Below are 17,455 nucleotides of genomic sequence, written 5' to 3'. Positions count from 1 at the left end.
GGCACGACAAAGCCTATTCCCCCTCAGGAGACTGAAAAGATTCGGCATGGGTCCTCAGATCCTCAAAAAATTATACAGCTGCACCATCGAGAGCATCCTGACTGGTTGCATCACCGCCTGGTATGGCAACTGCTTGGCCTCCGACCGCAAGGCACTACAGAGGGTAGTGCGTATGGCCCAGTACATCACTGGGGCCAAGCTTCCTGCCATCCAGGACCTCTATACCAGGCGGTGTCAGAGGAAGGCCCTCAAAATTGTCAAAGACTCCAGCCACCCTAGTCATAGACTGTTCTCTCTGCTACCGCATGGCAAGCGGTACCGGAGTGCCAAGTCTAGGTCCAAAAGACTTCTCAACAGCTTCTACCCCCAAGCCATAAGACTCCTGAACAGCTAATCATGGCTACCCGGACTATTTGCACTGCCCCCCCCACCCCATCTTTTTACGCTGCTGCTACTCTGTTAATTATTTATGCATAGTCACTTTAACTCTACCCACATGTACATATTACTTCAACTACCTCAACTAGCCGGTGCCCCCGCACATTGACTCTGCACCGGCACCCCCCTGTATATATAGCCTCCCTAGTGTTATTTTATTTTACTTCTGCTCTTTTTTCTCAACACTTTTTTGTTGTTGTTTTATTTTACTTTTTTATTAAAAATAAATGCACTGTTGGTTAAGGGCTGTAAGTAAGCATTTCACTGTAATGTCTGCACCTGTTGTATTCGGCGCATGTGGCCAATAAAATTTGATTTGATGTCATTTTATATGTGGCCAATGACCTTGAGCCTTATTTGATGGGCACTTTTAATGTAATGTTATGGCAGCACCCAAGGGGCTTGAATATTTGAGTTCTCTCCGTAGATTTGCATACTGGTAGCCAGAGGTGGGACAAAGTCATTGTTATGCAAGTCACAAGTAAGTCTCAAGTCTTTGCCCTCGAGTCCCGAGTCAAGTCGAGTCAAAGATGAGGCAAGTCCCAAGTCGAGTCAAAAGTCAAAGCCATCAAGTCTCAAGTCGAGTCCAAAGTCCTACCATTTTAGTTTCGAGTCATTTCAAGTCCTCTTACCACAGAAATAAAATGTATACAAATCATGTATGTCTGTAAGATTTGTATTTGTTTAAACCTTTTTATACAATAACATTAATCAAATACAGCAAAAAACATAACATTTAATTTTCACACAAAAAATGCTTGTATTTGAACAGCATATTGCACTAGAACAATGCAGAGAGAGAGAGAGAGAGAGAGAGAGAGAGAGAGAGAGAGAGAGAGAGAGAGAGAGAGAGAGAGAGAGAGAGAGAGAGAGAGAGAGAGAAAATGGTTTACGGGGAAGGACAAACACCAAAGCTCTGGAAGTAAAAACAGTGTGGGAACCTGCACTGCAAATGAACAGATCTTACTCCATGTGAAACTCCTACCACAGGAGAGAGAGAGCTGTGTGGACAGGTGATGAGCAGAGAGTGAGTGTGTGTGCGCGCATGCGTGCTGTGGACAGGTGGAGGGAGGCCCCTATACTGCATTGCATTTGCAAAAGATCAAATTGGCCAAAAGTCTGTCAGTCATTTGTGCACGATGGGGACGCAGAATGATGCCACCATGGCTGAAAACTCGCTCCACTGGAGCACTAGAAGCAGGCACTGCCAAGACTCGGATGGCTACTTGAAAGAGTGAAGGAAGAGTCTTACTGTTCAGTGCCCAGAACAAAAGGGCATTCTGTCCTTCTGCCATGTCAATGTAGTGACTTAGCTGTACTGCTGGTGGGGTCCCAACATCCCTTTTCTGCCTCTTATGGTATGCAGCAAACAGCCCTTCTCCTTCCATGTCCTCTAGTTCTTCTTCAGCAGGCACCGGCACAGGCTGCTCTGTCTCTGCAGCATCTTGCAGGATCAATTCTAAAAATAAAAATAAAAACGTGTCACAACAGCAGAAACAAAAGAGCCCTTATTTCTGATGTTGATGATACTGTTCAAGACTGAAATTTTTTATTATTGTTAAAGTCAGATTAATATCACATTAGATCCTATATCAGATTAAGATCAAATTATTGTACGTTGCATTTAAGTTGCATTGCAAGTCAATAATATTTACCTTTAACTCGTTGTGCCACCTCTGCCTTGATGTCACGGTTGACCAGCACATGGGGCTCAATCCACAGCAGACAAAAGGCTGGATCCAAGGCAGCTGCTTTCAGGTAGACTGTGTCTGAAAAGGGGGCAGTGATCCCTTCTTGAGACTGGGCCATTTTTACATTAATGAAGATCCCAAGAAATCTTTTTTTCAGGGATGCCTGCAGACCTCTGACCAGGCCACTCAGGAAACGAACTTGAGGCTTCAGCTTCTCAAGATGGTGATTGAGGGACAAGATGGATGGAACAACTGCACTGATTGTAATGACTTTCTCCCCCTGTGTCAAATCAGTTGCTTCTCCGAACGGTTTTAAGATGTCCACCAACTCCTTCAGCAGATTCCACTCTCGTGGTGTGAATGACAGTTCTTTATGCCCGGCCTTCTCAAGAACTGCGCAGAGCTTTTGCTGATCACAATGAAGGACTGCTTTTACCTGCCGCAGTGTGGAATTCCACCTCGTGCTCACTGCAGCAGGGATGCCTCTGTGCTCCCCAAATTCACCATCGAAGATGTCTTTAAACGTTGTGCTTGTGTGGAGCAGGGAGCTAAGTTTTGATAACTTGGAGAGAGAAGGACATGCCGCTTTTGTTTCTTTCAAACCGTCTCCCACAACCAGCTGCAATGTGTGTGCAAAACACTGCAGGCGCTGTTTCTTTGCCATAGCAGCATCGACGGTTTGCTGGTCTTCTTGGGTTAAGTCATGCCATAGCTCAGGATCATCAAGATTATCTCCAGCATCTTCATCTTCCTCCTGTTCGCTGGGGAAGCAGACTGTAAATGCCTTGCGCATGTTAGCAGCATTGTCACTAATTATATAGTCCAATTTAGCTTTGATGTTGTATTCATCACATATTGCCTCAAATTGGTCACAGATTCGCTCTGCTGTGTGAGAGCCTTTGAAGCGGTTGCAGGCCAAGAGATTAGTCTTTAGCTGTACCCTCTCTGCATCTCGCTCCATCCAGTGCACAGTGACACCAAGGAATCCCCTCATCTTTCGATCAGACCAAATGTCCACAGTGACTGAAACATGGTCAGTGTTGCTCAATTGAGTTTTTAACTTTGACCGTCTCTCCTCAGCAAGGCTCTCTGTTTTTGTGGTCAGCGTTCGGCGACATACTGGGGTATACTTGCTGTCCAGCACAGCCAGAAAGTGACGAAAGCTCTTATTTTCCACAATAGACAGAGGGAAATTGCAATCAATAATCAAGTCAGACAGTATCGCATTGGAGATCGCCTTCTGCTGTGGGTGGGTCAGGCTGTAACGCCCTACACGAGTGTCAAGGAATTGTGAGATTGAAGGCTGTTGTGGTTCATCTACGATGATTTTGTTCATCTGGTATTCTTCATACCTGTAACAGAGAAGAATATGAAACAGATGTCAGAAAATCCTTTACAGCCACACATGTTGTATTTGAAACTACTCTTTACTCATATCAATGTTGTTGTGTTAATATTCATTGCCTATTGTACACTACGGTTTACGATAATACATTTCAGTGTCAGTGTATGCAATATTAAGAATATTTTCACTGCTTCAAAATTCATAAGAAAGCCCTTTCCCTCAAGAAACTGAAGTCATATGCTTTATAGCAGTGGTTTTCAAAGTGGGGACGGGGACCCTTGGGTGCCGCGAGGGGGTTCTAGGGGGGCCATGGCAAGTTGGCATGAAAAGTATAGAAAAACAAAATAATTGAATAAATTAAATAACTAAAGTAAACCAAATTAAACCAAAAATAAGCTAAACAATATTCCCATTAGTTAAGAACTGCACTATAATAATCTATTGCATCTCTGAACATTACTACTATAATCGTTATTATTTTATTATATACTGTATATATCCCAGTGGTGCGCTGCCTCACAGACCTACTGTAGACTACGGTAGCACTCTGTCCATGCGCTGTCTGCTGTTTGGGCATGATATGAAAAGGGAAGGCTAATGGTGGATCTACTGTGACTGTGTTATCATTTTCCTCTTTACAATGTATACGTCTTACTATGTTTCCTGTTGTACTTGGATGGGTTTAGGGATGCACCAACTACATCCGAGTTGTGAAAGGGGGTGCATTCATTGTTTAATTGTGATATTTTGTCTTCAGCGACAGTTCAGCTTAGTTGTGATTAACCAAAATTACATAAACGACCTCAATGAGGCAGCACACCAGCAACTCTGAAACTGAATTCTAAAACGCTTAACGTGAAAAACGCTTAACGTTGCTTAATGCTTAATATACTAAGACAGTAATATTATAAGACCAAACTCTGCAAATATCATATTAATAAAGCATACTATGTACAAAACATCAGATGAGCCCAGAATACATAGTAGCCTACATAAGACATGTTAAGCCTTTTCTTATAATGGTTTTCTATGGGAGGAAAACACTTAACGTGTTGTTAAACGTGTTTGCGTTCATATTCTGGCCTCATCTGATGTTTTGTACATTTAGTATACTTTATTAATATGATATTTATAGTTTGGTCTTTTAATATTACTGTCTCAGTATATTAAGACACGTTAAGCCTTTTCTTATAATAGTTTTCTATGGGAGGAAAACGCAACGTGTTATTAAACGTGTTTGCGTTCATATTCTGGGCTCATCTGATGTTTTGTACATAGTATACTTTATTAATATGATATTTACAGAGTTTGGTCTTTTAATAACACTGTCTTAGTACATTAAAGAACGTTAAGCGTTTTTCACGAAAGCGTTTTAGAATGTCCATATAATAGCAGTTCAAAAATCCATATTTTTGTAAGCATGAACCAGCAAGGGAGACGTGCGTTTGTCTCGTTGATACAGTAAATATGCAGCAGCTAGCTAGTAAGTTACGGTACATCCGATAAGGTGCGTAGCATTCGTTCAAAACTTACCTTTCTTTGTGCAACTTCAGGTGTCGAACAAAGTTGGACGTTGTGGCAGCTCCGTCTGTAATCTTCGATCCGCATGTTTTGCAGATTGCAACTCGTTTTTTGTCGACTACCTCGTAATTTTTATAGCCAAACCAAACTATCTTCGGTATCATTTTGACAACTGGCGCGTTGTTGCTTGATGTGCTTCATTGGTTGTCTTGCAATGTGCCTGCTTAGATGCTGTCGAATCAAAACAACGTGGGACTACAGTGATTGGATAACGTGCAGGCAGCGCGCGCTCTCTGTATGCATACAGGTGGATGGTGCACATTTTTTTCACAGATGCAGATAAACGGAGAGCGGCGCGGCCGTGTGAAAAATTGTTTCCCCAGTTTTCATGGGAAGTAGCAAGTCTTCTCGAGTCATAAGGCGCAAGTCCAAGTGAAGTCACGAGTCATTGATGTTAAAGTCCAAGTCGAGTTGCAAGTCTTTGTACATTTTGTCGAGTCGAGTCTGAAGTCATCAAATTCATGACTCGAGTCTGACTCGAGTCCAAGTCACATGACTCGAGTCCACACCTCTGCTGGTAGCAGGTAGCTACACAAACACATACTGTAACGTACATCTGTTCAGGGTGCGGGACAGGTTTTGAAGCTGTCATATTATATAGATATTCTTTTAATGCAGAGTATAATTTGTTTTCTGGGCATGAAAATGACATCACTTGGAGCTACCTGTTGACCATGGAGAAGGATGACCTGGAGAAGGTAAGAAAGGCCTCTCTGTCTGTCTGTCTGTCTGTCTGTCTGTCTGTTAGGTTTGCAACTGTGCCACATTTACACTAGACATTTTCAGAAGGGATTATTAGAAGAGACACAATTCAAGTATGAGTGCAGTGACTAATGTACTGTAATGTACATCTGTAATATTGTGATGATATAATGTAAACCCTGGCTAACTTAGGGTTGCCGGAGAGTTTTCCAGGTGTTAATACTGCATTCCTCCCCAGATTGGTATCTCCGACCCAGAGCACCAGCAGAAGGTTCTGAGTGCGGTGAAGGAGATGCATCTGGACCGGGTCGAACTGGACACACTCAGCCAGCTTGAGAACATAAACAGCGGGTACAGTACAAATCTTTTTTTCTTTCTATTTGAGTAATCCCTTCCAAGTTTACACATGCATTATACATGCAACACATAAGCCTAAAGACCAGGGTTTCCAAACCCTCTCTTCGGCCCCACCAGACATTTCACATTTTAGTTTTAACCCTAAACTGGCACACCTGACTCAATTAGTCAAGGGCTTGATGATTAGTTGACTAATTGAATCAGGTGAAACATCTGGGGGGGCCCAAGGAGAGGTTGGGAAACCCTGCAATGGACATCCTCTCTCCAGCATTCAGACATTACATTACATTCAGGACCCCCTCCCCACCAGCGATGTCTCAGCATCATCCCCACATCCTATACACAGTCCATCCTCCAGCTATGGAAGTCATCCGTCAGACAGAGGATCCATCCCACTGTTATTCTCCCACAGCCTCTTTGAGTCTCTGAGAGCAGAGCAGAGTCCTAATGGTTTAAGCGGGCCATAATGATTTGTAAGGTGAGAGGAGATGGAAGGAAATCCCCTCTTCACCCCCCCACCCCCCTCCCTTTCCACTCTCTCTGTGACTGATGACAGGCCAGCTCTCAGGCCAAGCTACCATGTCTGCCTGCAGCCCCTCATGTCATGAATCCTGAGGCCTTATGGCCATGTCCTCCCCTTTACTCTACTGTACTTTAGTGTCAGGGGTACAGGGCTACATTTACAGAGACTGTACATCCCCAGGGTTAAATCCTCTGATGATGGCCACACTGTAAACATTAAACCACTAGCTAACCACATCCCTTATGCTGTATGCTCATCCCAGGACGTAGTGGCTACACTTGTTCAGAGTTCACCCGGGTTGTATTGATGTGGCCTATTTCATGTTCTAGTTGGGCTGGTACATAGCCAAACGTATGTGGACACCTGCTCATCGAACATCTAATTCCAAAATCATGGGAATTAATATGGAGTTGGTCCCCTCTTTGCTGCTATAACATCCTCCACTCCTCTGGGAAGGCTTTCCACTAGATGTTGGAACATAGCTGCGGGGACTTGCTTCCATTCAGCCACAAGAGCATTAGTGAGTTCAGCACTGATGTTGGGGGATTAGGCCTGGCTCGCAGTTGGCATTCCAATTAATCCTAAAGGTGTTCGATGGGGTTGAGGTCAGGGCTCTGTGCAGGCCAGTCAAGTTCTTCCACACCGATCTTGACAAATAATTTCTGTATGGACCTCGCTTTGTGCACAGGGGTATTGTCATGCTGAAAAGGGCCTTCCCCAAACTGTTGCCACAAAGTTGGAAGCACAGAATGGTCTAGAATGTCATTATATGCTGTAGCGTTAAGATTTCACTTCACTGGAACTAAGGGGCCTAGCTCGAACCATGGAAAACAGCCCCAGACCATTATTCCTCCTCCACCAAACTTTACAGTTGTCACTATGCATTCGTGCAGGTAGCGTTCTCCTGGCATCCACCAAACCCCGATTCGTCCGTCGGACTAACAGATGGTGAAGCGTGATTCATCACTCCAGAGAACGCGTTTCCACTGCTCCAGAGTCCAATGGCGGCGAGCTTTACACCTCTCCAACCGACACTTGGCATTGCGCATTGTGATCTTAGGCTTGTGTGCAGCTGCTCAGCCATGGAAACCCATTTCATGAAGCTCCCGACAAACAGTTATTGTGCTGACGTTGCATCCAGATGCAGTTTGGATCTCGGTAGTGAGTGTTGCAAACGAGGACAGATTATGTTTATGCGCGACAGGCTTCAGCACTCAGCGGTCCCGTTCTGTGAGGTTGTGAGGCCTACCACTTCGCAGCTGAGCCATTGTTGCTCCTAGACGTTTCCACTTCACAATAACAGCACTTACAGTTGACCGGGGCAGCTCTAGCAGGGCAGAGAAATGACGAACTGACTTGTTGGAAAGGTGGCACCCTATGATGGTGCCACGTTGAAAGTCACTAAGCTCTTCAGTAAGGCCATTCTACTGCCAATGTTTGTCTATGGAGATTGCATGGCTGTGTGCTCAATTGTATACACCTGTCAGCAATGGATGTGGCTGAAATAGCCAAATCCACTAATTTGAAAGGTTGTCCACATTCCTTTGGCCATGTAGTGTATGTTAGACAGCTTTCCATCTGCAGTACATGACAAAATGGACTGACAGACAGATGGGTGGACAGGGGAACAGAGATTTTCATACCGGGGGACAACTGACAGACAGAGTAAACCAACTGACCTCTACACAACAGGCAAATAAAAAGACATAAGACCCTGTGTGTGGCAAATGTCCAGTATGTCCCCTCATAACTCAAAACTACAGTATAATATGAAGAAGAAAACATTTTTTTGAGAAAAAAAAATGGTGTCACATCCAAATGACTTGTACATCATGTTCATCAAGGCTTCATTTTGTTTTTTCTGCCATCGCTCTGCTGCCCTGTGTTTGTTGATGGGTTATTTTATCTTAATGGTACCTTTCCCTGCATGTGTAGCAGCCGTTTTGTGATGCTCACACTCTGTCAGCTTGCCGTGTAAACAGTGTCAGTCAGATTGGAGTTACTTCTCCTCCCGGGACCTGGGACTATAGCTCTGTTAGTTTATCTAACACCAAAGACCGATAGGCTCTCGCTGCAACACTTAGTACAGGGATAGGAGAGCAGAGGGGAAGATAGAGGGAGATGTCTGTCTGTTGCAGGCAGCCTCTCTTTCTCTCCCTCCTGGTTTAGATGTACTGTACTGTAATGTATTGTATGGGGTATAGTTGAGAGGGGCTGGAATGCGTTGTGGACACGGGTTGTGCTGCTCACCCACCTTCACACACAATTAAGCTCAGACAGTCACACTTAAACACACTTGGGGTTGAGGTGCGAAGAGACTCATCAATACTGAGTTAGCTGGAAGTGTACCACCACCATTTCCTGTTTGAGGTTTTGGCTCATTGTCATCTACTATAAGTGAGAAGCTGTCTAATAGTGGTGTCTGTGTCCTTCGCTATAGGAGTGAGGAGCTGTATAACTTCCTGATCAGCAGTGCTGTTACCTGATAGAGACCGTGCAGGACGTCATCAGCCGCTTCCCCCAACGGGCCTCTGAGGTATGTGTGTGTTTGTGTGTACCAGTCTAAGGACTGATCAATAAGTGCTAGTGTCTAACTGAAAGCTCACTATTAAATCTAGCCATATTGCCTACACCTATCCAATTCCTTTCAGATCCAAACAAGTGCCAAGGTGTATTGTAGGAGCTTGTGGTTGTCCTTTGGACTGGACTCTCTCCAGCTCCACAAACTCTCTCCCTCTCCTCTCTCCCCCTTTTCACTCCCCAGCTGGTGTTGTCCCTGAATCCTAAGAAGGAAGCCCAGGCCATCTGTAATGAGCTGGTGGCCCAGACTGGAGACCTGCAGAAAGAGGTCACCTGCCTCAGGAACCTGTTGCACAAGGTACGTCTCATACCTTTTCTCTGACTGATGTGTGTGTGTGTGTGTGTGTCACCTTAGCCCTGCCACTCAAGAGCCCCCGCTACAATATTTCTGCTCCTCTAAGTGGGCCACTCTGAAAGAATGGGAGTTCTGTCTCAGTTTCCTCTATCCGACCATGCACACCCTTTCACTGCCCTCTCTTCCCGTCTGGTCCAATTCCAAACTTCTCACAAACTCAGGTCAACTCCCATTTCGCATCCTCTCTATGTGTAGGGTCCTGTGTGTAGGATTCTGACAGGGTGAGTCCTCACAGCCCATAACTCAGACACAGTGTGACAGTGTCCTGTCAATGTGGAGATGGGGAGGTTAGGGTGGGGAAGAAGGGGGGTTGAGGGAGGTAGCCCCGGACGCTGGCGGTGTCAGATAGGAATCCGACAACCAACGGAGGCCATTTGGAGAGATTGGCTCAGGGCCCAGGGGGGCAGGCCTTCGCACCAGTTTATCTTATCTGTTGGGGCTCGTCTTGACACTAACCCCCATACACACACACAGAGTGCCTGGCCAGATAGATTGGAGATCGGGAGAAGCACAAATCCTTCCATGGGTTGGACATTGGTGTGTAGAATGGTAGATCTGTTCCTTACATCTACAGGGCATTCGGAAAGTATTCAGACCCCTTCCCCTTTTTGTTACGTTACAGCCTTATTCTAAAATGGATTAAATAAAAACATTTCCTCATCAGTCTACACACAATACCCCATAATGACAAAGAGAAAACTGGTTTTTAGATTTTTTTGCTAATTTCTTACAAATAAAAAACAGATACCTTATCTACATAAGTATTCAGACCCTTTGCTATGAGACTCGAAATTGAGCTCAGGTGCATCCTGTTTCCATTGATCATCCTTGAGATGTTTCTACAACTTGATTGGAGTCCACCTGTGATACATTCAATTGATTGGACATGATTTGGAAAGGCACACACCTGTCTATATAAGGTCCCACAGTTGACAGTGCAAAAACCAAGCCATGAGGTCGAAGGAATTGTCCGGAGAGCTCCGAGACAGGATTGTGTCGAGGCACAGATCTGAGGAAGGGTACCAAAACATTTCTGCTGCATTGAAGGTCCACAAGAACACGGTGGGCTACATTATTCTTAAAAGGAAGAAGTTTGGAACCACCAATACTCTTCCTAGAGCTGGCCGCCCGGCCAAACTGAGCAATCGGGGGAGAAGGGCCTTGGTCAGGGAGGTGACCAAGAACCTGATGGTCACTCTAAGAGAGTTCCAGAGTTCCTCTGTGGAGATGGGAGAACCTTCCAGAAGGACAACCATCTCTGCAGCACATTACCAATCAGGCCATTATGGTAGAGTGGCCAGACAGAAGCCACTCCTCAGTAAAAGGCACATGACAGCCCGCTTGGAGTTTGCCAAAAGGCACCTAAAGACTCTCAGACCATGAGAAACAAGATTCTCTGGTCTGATGAAACCAAGATTGAAACCAAGCCTAAATGCCAAGCGTCACGTCTGTAGGAAACCAGGCAACATCCCTACAGTGAAAGATGGTGGTGGCAGCATCATGCTGTGGGGATGTTTTTCAGCGGCAGGGACTGGGAGACTAGTCAGGATCAAGGGAAAGATGAACGGAGCAAAGTACAGAGAGATCCTTGATGAAAGCCTGCTCCAGAGCGCTCAGGACCTCAGACTAGGGCGAAGGTTCACCTTTCAACAGGACAACGATCCTAAGCACACAACCAAGACAACGCAGAAGTGGCTTCGGGACAAGTCTCTGAATGTTCTTGAGTGGCCTAGCCAGAGCCTGGGGAAACCTGAAAATAGCTGTGCAGCGACGCTCCCCATCCAACCTGACAGAGCTTGTGAGGATCTGCAGAGAAGAATTGGAGAAACTCCCCAAATAAAATAAATGTGCTAAAATTTCCAAAAGCCTGTTTTTGCTTTGTCATTATGGGATATTGTGTGTAGATTGATGAGGAAAAAAATTTATAATCCATTTTAGAATAAGGCTCTGACATAACAAAATGTGGAAAAAGTCAATGGGTCTGAATACTTTCCGAATGCACTGTATTTGTCAGGTGCAGCAGGTGGCATAATGTGCAGAATGGTCCTCTCATTCAAACTCTCATTTGCTTACTTTAAAAGATAATCTCACCCAGAACAATAAGTGTTCTAATCTGACTCCTAATAAATGAAAAATGATGGACAGAATGAAAGGACACAACAGTGTGTGAAGAAGAGTTGTTTCAGGACAAAACACTTTGCTCATTGCTGCCATCTGCTGTCCAGATGAAAGGTTATTGTAGGGCAGTGTTGTCAAACTGATTTACCCCCCAGGGCCGCTTCAACGAAGTCCAGAGGGCTGTACTGAAAATGTGTTATATTTCCTTGCCATCAAAATTCAATTTTGGGAATTTTCAATGCTCCCTGACTGTCTAGCTTTTATTTCAGTGATTATTTGCGAGCTGGACACCGTCAAAAAACTGTATGAATGTTGGTCCATTATCATTTCTACACAGTTTCGATTTGGTTTTAGTCATTTTAAAGTATATTGTGTTTGTCCCCCTCCCCCCCAAAAAAAATATTTTGTTGTTGTTTTTTGTTTTTACTCAAGCCACCCGAAGACCGGATTGGACCCCCTCACCGACCCGATTGGGCCGTATGTTTGACACCCCTGTTGTAGGGCCTGACTGATTCCCAAAAGCCTTTGGGATGGGACAATGCTTTGGGAGTGCAACAATCATAGCCGCCTGTCTGAAAGTGGAGGTGCAAAAGCTTGGGGGGACTCACATTTTTTTTATATATATATATATATATATATATATATATATAAACAATTATTAATTTAACACTGTTTCTTAACAGGGGAATCCATATTTATGAACAGAACACAACTATTTTTCTTTGGTTTTACCACAATGCATTTATAAATAAATGACTAGATTACTAATCTACTCCCTTCCCTGAAAATCCCACCCCCAATAATTAATTGACAGGTCTGAAACCCTACCAACTGTGACTCTCACAAATATCCTGCTCCTATATTTTAGTCATTTTATTAGACACTTAGCCAGAGCGACTTACCGGAGCAATCAGGGTTAAGTGCTTTGATCAAGGGCACGTCAACAGATTTTTCACCTAGTCAGGTGGAGGATTCGAACCAGCGACCTTTCAGTTACTGGCCCAATGCTCTTAACTGCTAGGCTACCTGCTGCTGTGGCCAGAAGAAATGAAATGGGAGGAATAACATTGTTTTACCCAATAAGGATTTGAATTAGAATGTTGTACTTGATAGGTTAACAAAAAGCATTGTTAAATTGCACATTAAAGTGAGACTTTGGGATTTTGGCAATGAGGGCCTTTATCTACTTCCCTAGAGTCAGATGAACTCATGGATACCATTTTCATGTCTCTGGGTGCAGTTTGAAGGAAGTTGCTCACTAGCGCTAGCACAATTGCTAACTAGCTATGGGCTATGGGCCTATAGACTTCCAGTCACTGCGCTAATGATAGTTAGCATTGGCTCGCGAAACTACCTCCAACTTCCTTCATACTGGACAAACACTTTCGAGTGGTCAAAACCATTCGTCTTGAGGCAACGGGGGGAGGGTGTGCAAAATGCAATCTGTTAGTTATTATATCATATATAAAATGGACATATCTATTTTAATACTAGCTTAAAACATTACTAATCATTGAAAATGACAAATGACCCAATGGATCATAATAATTTTCTGGGAAAAAATGGGGGTGCAAAAACATACATTCACACCCCTATTTTTTAAGTGGGGGTGCAGCTGCACCGTTTGCTCCATTGCTCAGGCGCCTATGGGAATTGTGCTATATCTGTACTATAATACAATACAATTCAGCTTTATGAATGCTCTTAGAGTCCAGTTTGAAGGCATTAATAGAAAGATAGAAAGCACAATTACATAGGCTACACCCTCCACCTACTGTACTGTACATGCCACATATGTATTCTCATTTTTTACATTTGAGTCATTTAGCAGACAATCTTATCCAGAGCGACTTACAATTTGTGCATTCATTTTAAGATAGCTAGGGGAGACAACCACGTATCACAGTCATAGTAAGTACATTTTCCCTCAAAGTAGTAGCTTCTATGATCATATTAATATTATACACTCAACAAGTAGGGCTACTACAGTGCTACAACATACGTAGGTTGTGGTTGGCCGTGAGAGAGTGAGTGAGATGGGGCATTCTTTGTACCCGAGTGACTCAGGTGGCTGAGCAGTGAGCGGGCAGGCCTGTTAGCTCTTGAGTTGTGATCCCTGATACATTATGCAGGCATGCCATCTCCACAGGTAGTAACTAGCTTTCTTTCCACTTTATTCAGCCAATCACCCAGCAGTCATTGAGCCAATTCCCACCCACTCAGGCTGAAATATCTCAGGCCTGTGATTGAGGTGAACTGGCAGAAAACTAAGGCTTGCATCCCAAATGGCACCCTATTCCCTATACAGTGCCTTCAGAAAGTATTCACACCCCTTTACTTTTTCACATTCAGGCTGTAACACAACAAAACATCTAAGTATGATCAATTTTTAATTCAGGCTGTAACACACCATAATCATAGAAGCTGTTGTGTTACAGCCTGAATTTAAAATTGATCACACTTAGATTGTTTTGTCACTGGCCTACACACAATACACTCCATAATGTCAAAGTGGAATTATGTTTTTCAATTTTTTGCAAATTAATTAAAAATGAAAAGCTGGAATGTCTTGAGTCGATAGGTATTCAACCCCTTTGTTGTGGCAAGGCTAAATAAGTTCAGGAGTAAACATTTGCTTAAGTCACATAATAAGTTGCATGGACTCACTCTGTGTGCATTAATTGTGTTTAACATGATTTTTGAATGATTACCTAATCTCTGTACCCCACACATACAATTATCTGTAAGGTTCCTCAGTCGAGCAGTGAATTTCAAACACAGATTCAACTACAAAGACCAGGGAGGTTTTCCAATGCCTCGCAAAGGGCACCTATTGGTAGATTGGTAAAACAAAAAAAGAAGCAGACATTGAATATCCCTTTGAGCATGGTGAAGTTATTCATTACACTTTGGATGATGTATCAATACACCCAGTCACTACAAAGATACAGGCGTCCTACCTAACCCAGTTGCCGGAGAGGAAGGAAACCGCTCAGGGATTTCACCGTGAGGCCAATGGTGACATTAAAATAGTTACAGAGTTTAATGGCTGTGATAGGAGAAAACTGAGGATGAATCAACAACATTGTAGTTACTCTACAATACTAGCCTGATTGACCAAGTGAAAGAAGGAAGCCTGTACAAAATACAAATATTCCAAAACATGCATCCTGTTTGCAACAAGGCACTAAAGTAATACTGCAAAAAAAATGTGGCAAAGCAATTCACTTTTTGTCCTGAATACAAATTGTTTTGTTTGGGGAAAATCCAATTCAACACATTACTGAGTACGACTCTTCATATTTTCAAGCATACTGTAGTGGTTGCTGCATCATGTTATTGGTATGATTGTAATCGTTAAGGACTGGGGAGTTTTTCCAGTTAAAAAAGCAACGGAATGGAGCTAAGCACAGGCAAAATCCTAGAGGAAAACCTGGCTCAGTCTGCTTTCCACCAGACACTGGAAGATGAATTCACCTTTCAGCAGGACAATAACCTAAAACACAAGGCCAAATCTACACTGGAGTTGCTTACCAAGAAGACAGTGAATGTTCCTGAGTGGCCGAGTTACAGTTTTGAATTAAATCTACTTAAAAATCTATGGAAAGACCTGAAAATGGTTGTCTAGCCATGATCAACAACCAATTTGAGAGAGCTTGAAGAATTTTGAAAAGAATAATGGGCAAATCTTTCACAATCCACGTGTAGAAAGTTCTTAGAGTCTTACCTAGAAAGACTCACAGCTGTAGTGTACTCACAGCAAAGTCCAAGTAGTGCACTATGTAGGGAATAGGGTGCAATTTGGGATGCACGATAAACGGGTCTGGTCAGGTCAGGATTAGGTCAGAGTCAGACCCGGCATTAGGTAATTATGTCCACTTGAAGTGGTGTGTGTGTCAGAGCATGTGAGCGGAGTTGAGCTGTTGGAAATCCCACTCATCGCTCACGAAGTGGTCTTTGCGCACTGCTCTGGCGCTCAATGCCCTTTCCCCCACTCCGCTAAAAATTGCTTAGCACTCACAGGAAAATAAACTGCTGCTCCAAATTAGCTCCATTCATTTTTTGTTTAAAAAGATAATTTAACAAACACATACTTTTGTGACTATGTACCATTTGGTTTTGAACAACAACATGTTGTAGGCTATTAAATAAGGACCTACCTAGGTGATGGGCTGTGTGGTCACTTTTTCTCTAATCTATTGATGATCAGATATTTCAGTTGTAACTGGCTCTGTTGCTCTTACATTTGACAGTTGATAGAAAACTTTAGCACTGTTACAAACTTAGACTCCTCTTTTTTCAATAATAGTCTATATAGAAAACAAAACATCTCTGATGCTGCTGCGTGGGCTCATTGGTTGTCTTGCCATCAATTTCACAGGCTGTGTAACCTATTTCTTGGTCGACTCATATCAACATCTCTGCGCATTAGTGGTTGGGTATACAACAGAATAGGCCTAATTAAAAAGAACAGTGCTGGGCAGAGCATGGCCAGAGCTTGTGGCTGAGCGGTACCGGAGCGAAATTGGAGCGGGAGAGAAAGCCCACGGTTCAGCCAAATTACTCACGCTCCGCTCCACTCCAGCTCCATGCACTCCGCTCCTCCTAAGATGGACCCGGCCGGAGAATCGTGCCCTGGTTCCCACGGCGACTAGAGGAGACGGGTTCTGAAAATGCTCTCACTGAGCATGCTCGGCGCAGGCCTGCTGTTTGCCCTGTCCAGAGCCAAGAGTGTCAAGGTTTACCTAGACACCACCCCTGCCCATAATATCCAATCACTATTACTTTGGATAAATGATGTCATAGGTCAAAGGTTATCAATCAATTTGCTTAATTGTCTTAGCTAATTGACATTTCTGTTTGAGGAATTATACCAAATAAGAATATCTCAAATGCAGACCTTTCAAGAAACGTTTTAGTTTTTGATTGAGGTTCCTTTTATTTTGTATACTTGGTTCTTAATTGTTTTTATGTATTTTGTTCTTAATCCTTTGTGGGCTTTTGAAAATAAAAACCCTTTCTTTATCCAGCATTTTACTGCATTAAATTGCTGCACAAGTCAGGACACTGTCAGTGAAATCCATGCCCTACATATTGTTAAAGATTCAATACTTTAAGTTGACTATATGACTAAAACTATTTGAATTTGTTCGGATATAAAGTAAATATTGTTTGTCTTATGGAAATATCGTATTTCTTCTTGAAGATACAGTTAGTAGACATTTTCAATTTTAATTTTGTTTACAACTTCTAACAGGTTTTTTATATTATTTCAAGGGCTGATAAATGTAATTGAAAGAATACTATGTTAATCTTTTGTCTCTCCAAATAGTTTATACTCCAAGCATTATAACGTTTTTCTACTGGTGGCATGTTGGTTTTTATGAATTTTCCTGCGTCTTGTTCGTTTCTTCCACGAAGATCATGAGAGAATCCAATTTCAGCATTAATCTCATCCAGACAGGAGACCGACCACCAGACCTCCCAATACAAAGAAGAGACGGGATTGGGAACATTAAATCGCTTTCATAAAGCGGAGATCAAAGATAAAGAAAATACAATGTGACAATCGTACAGATCGAGAAACGAGTTCAAAAGACTTTGATAATCTAATTGTAAATGCACACACACAGTTTTGGGCGGCCTTTGAGAAATCTGCATTTAGCTTCTTCAAATAATATTATTCCTTGCCCCATCTCCACGTCTAATACTTAATCTGTGTGCATAATATGGCGTCATGGCTGTGCGTTTCTGGAATATTTGGC

General features: G+C 43.2%; 1 pseudogene across 1 annotated transcript in view; it reads left to right on the top strand.

The window, feature by feature from the left end:
• Positions 1–17,118, top strand: part of LOC311137017 (ankyrin repeat, SAM and basic leucine zipper domain-containing protein 1-like) — a 72,368-nt pseudogene extending 55,250 nt beyond the window's left edge. Inside the window, exons 8-13 of the transcript in view lie at positions 5,697–5,753; positions 5,996–6,108; positions 9,078–9,173; positions 9,402–9,515; positions 16,301–16,503; positions 17,112–17,118. The product of the transcript in view is annotated as an ankyrin repeat, SAM and basic leucine zipper domain-containing protein 1-like (transcript). The remainder of the gene's footprint in view (positions 1–5,696; positions 5,754–5,995; positions 6,109–9,077; positions 9,174–9,401; positions 9,516–16,300; positions 16,504–17,111) is intronic.
• Positions 17,119–17,455: the final 337 nt, after the last annotated feature.

Source organism: Coregonus lavaretus, assembly GCF_964263955.1.
Source record: "Coregonus lavaretus genome assembly, chromosome: 11".
In the NCBI taxonomy this organism is placed as follows: Eukaryota; Metazoa; Chordata; class Actinopteri; order Salmoniformes; family Salmonidae; genus Coregonus; species Coregonus lavaretus.
The sequence above is the reverse complement of the archived record's forward strand: the minus strand, read 5'-3'. Positions and strand labels throughout refer to the sequence as shown.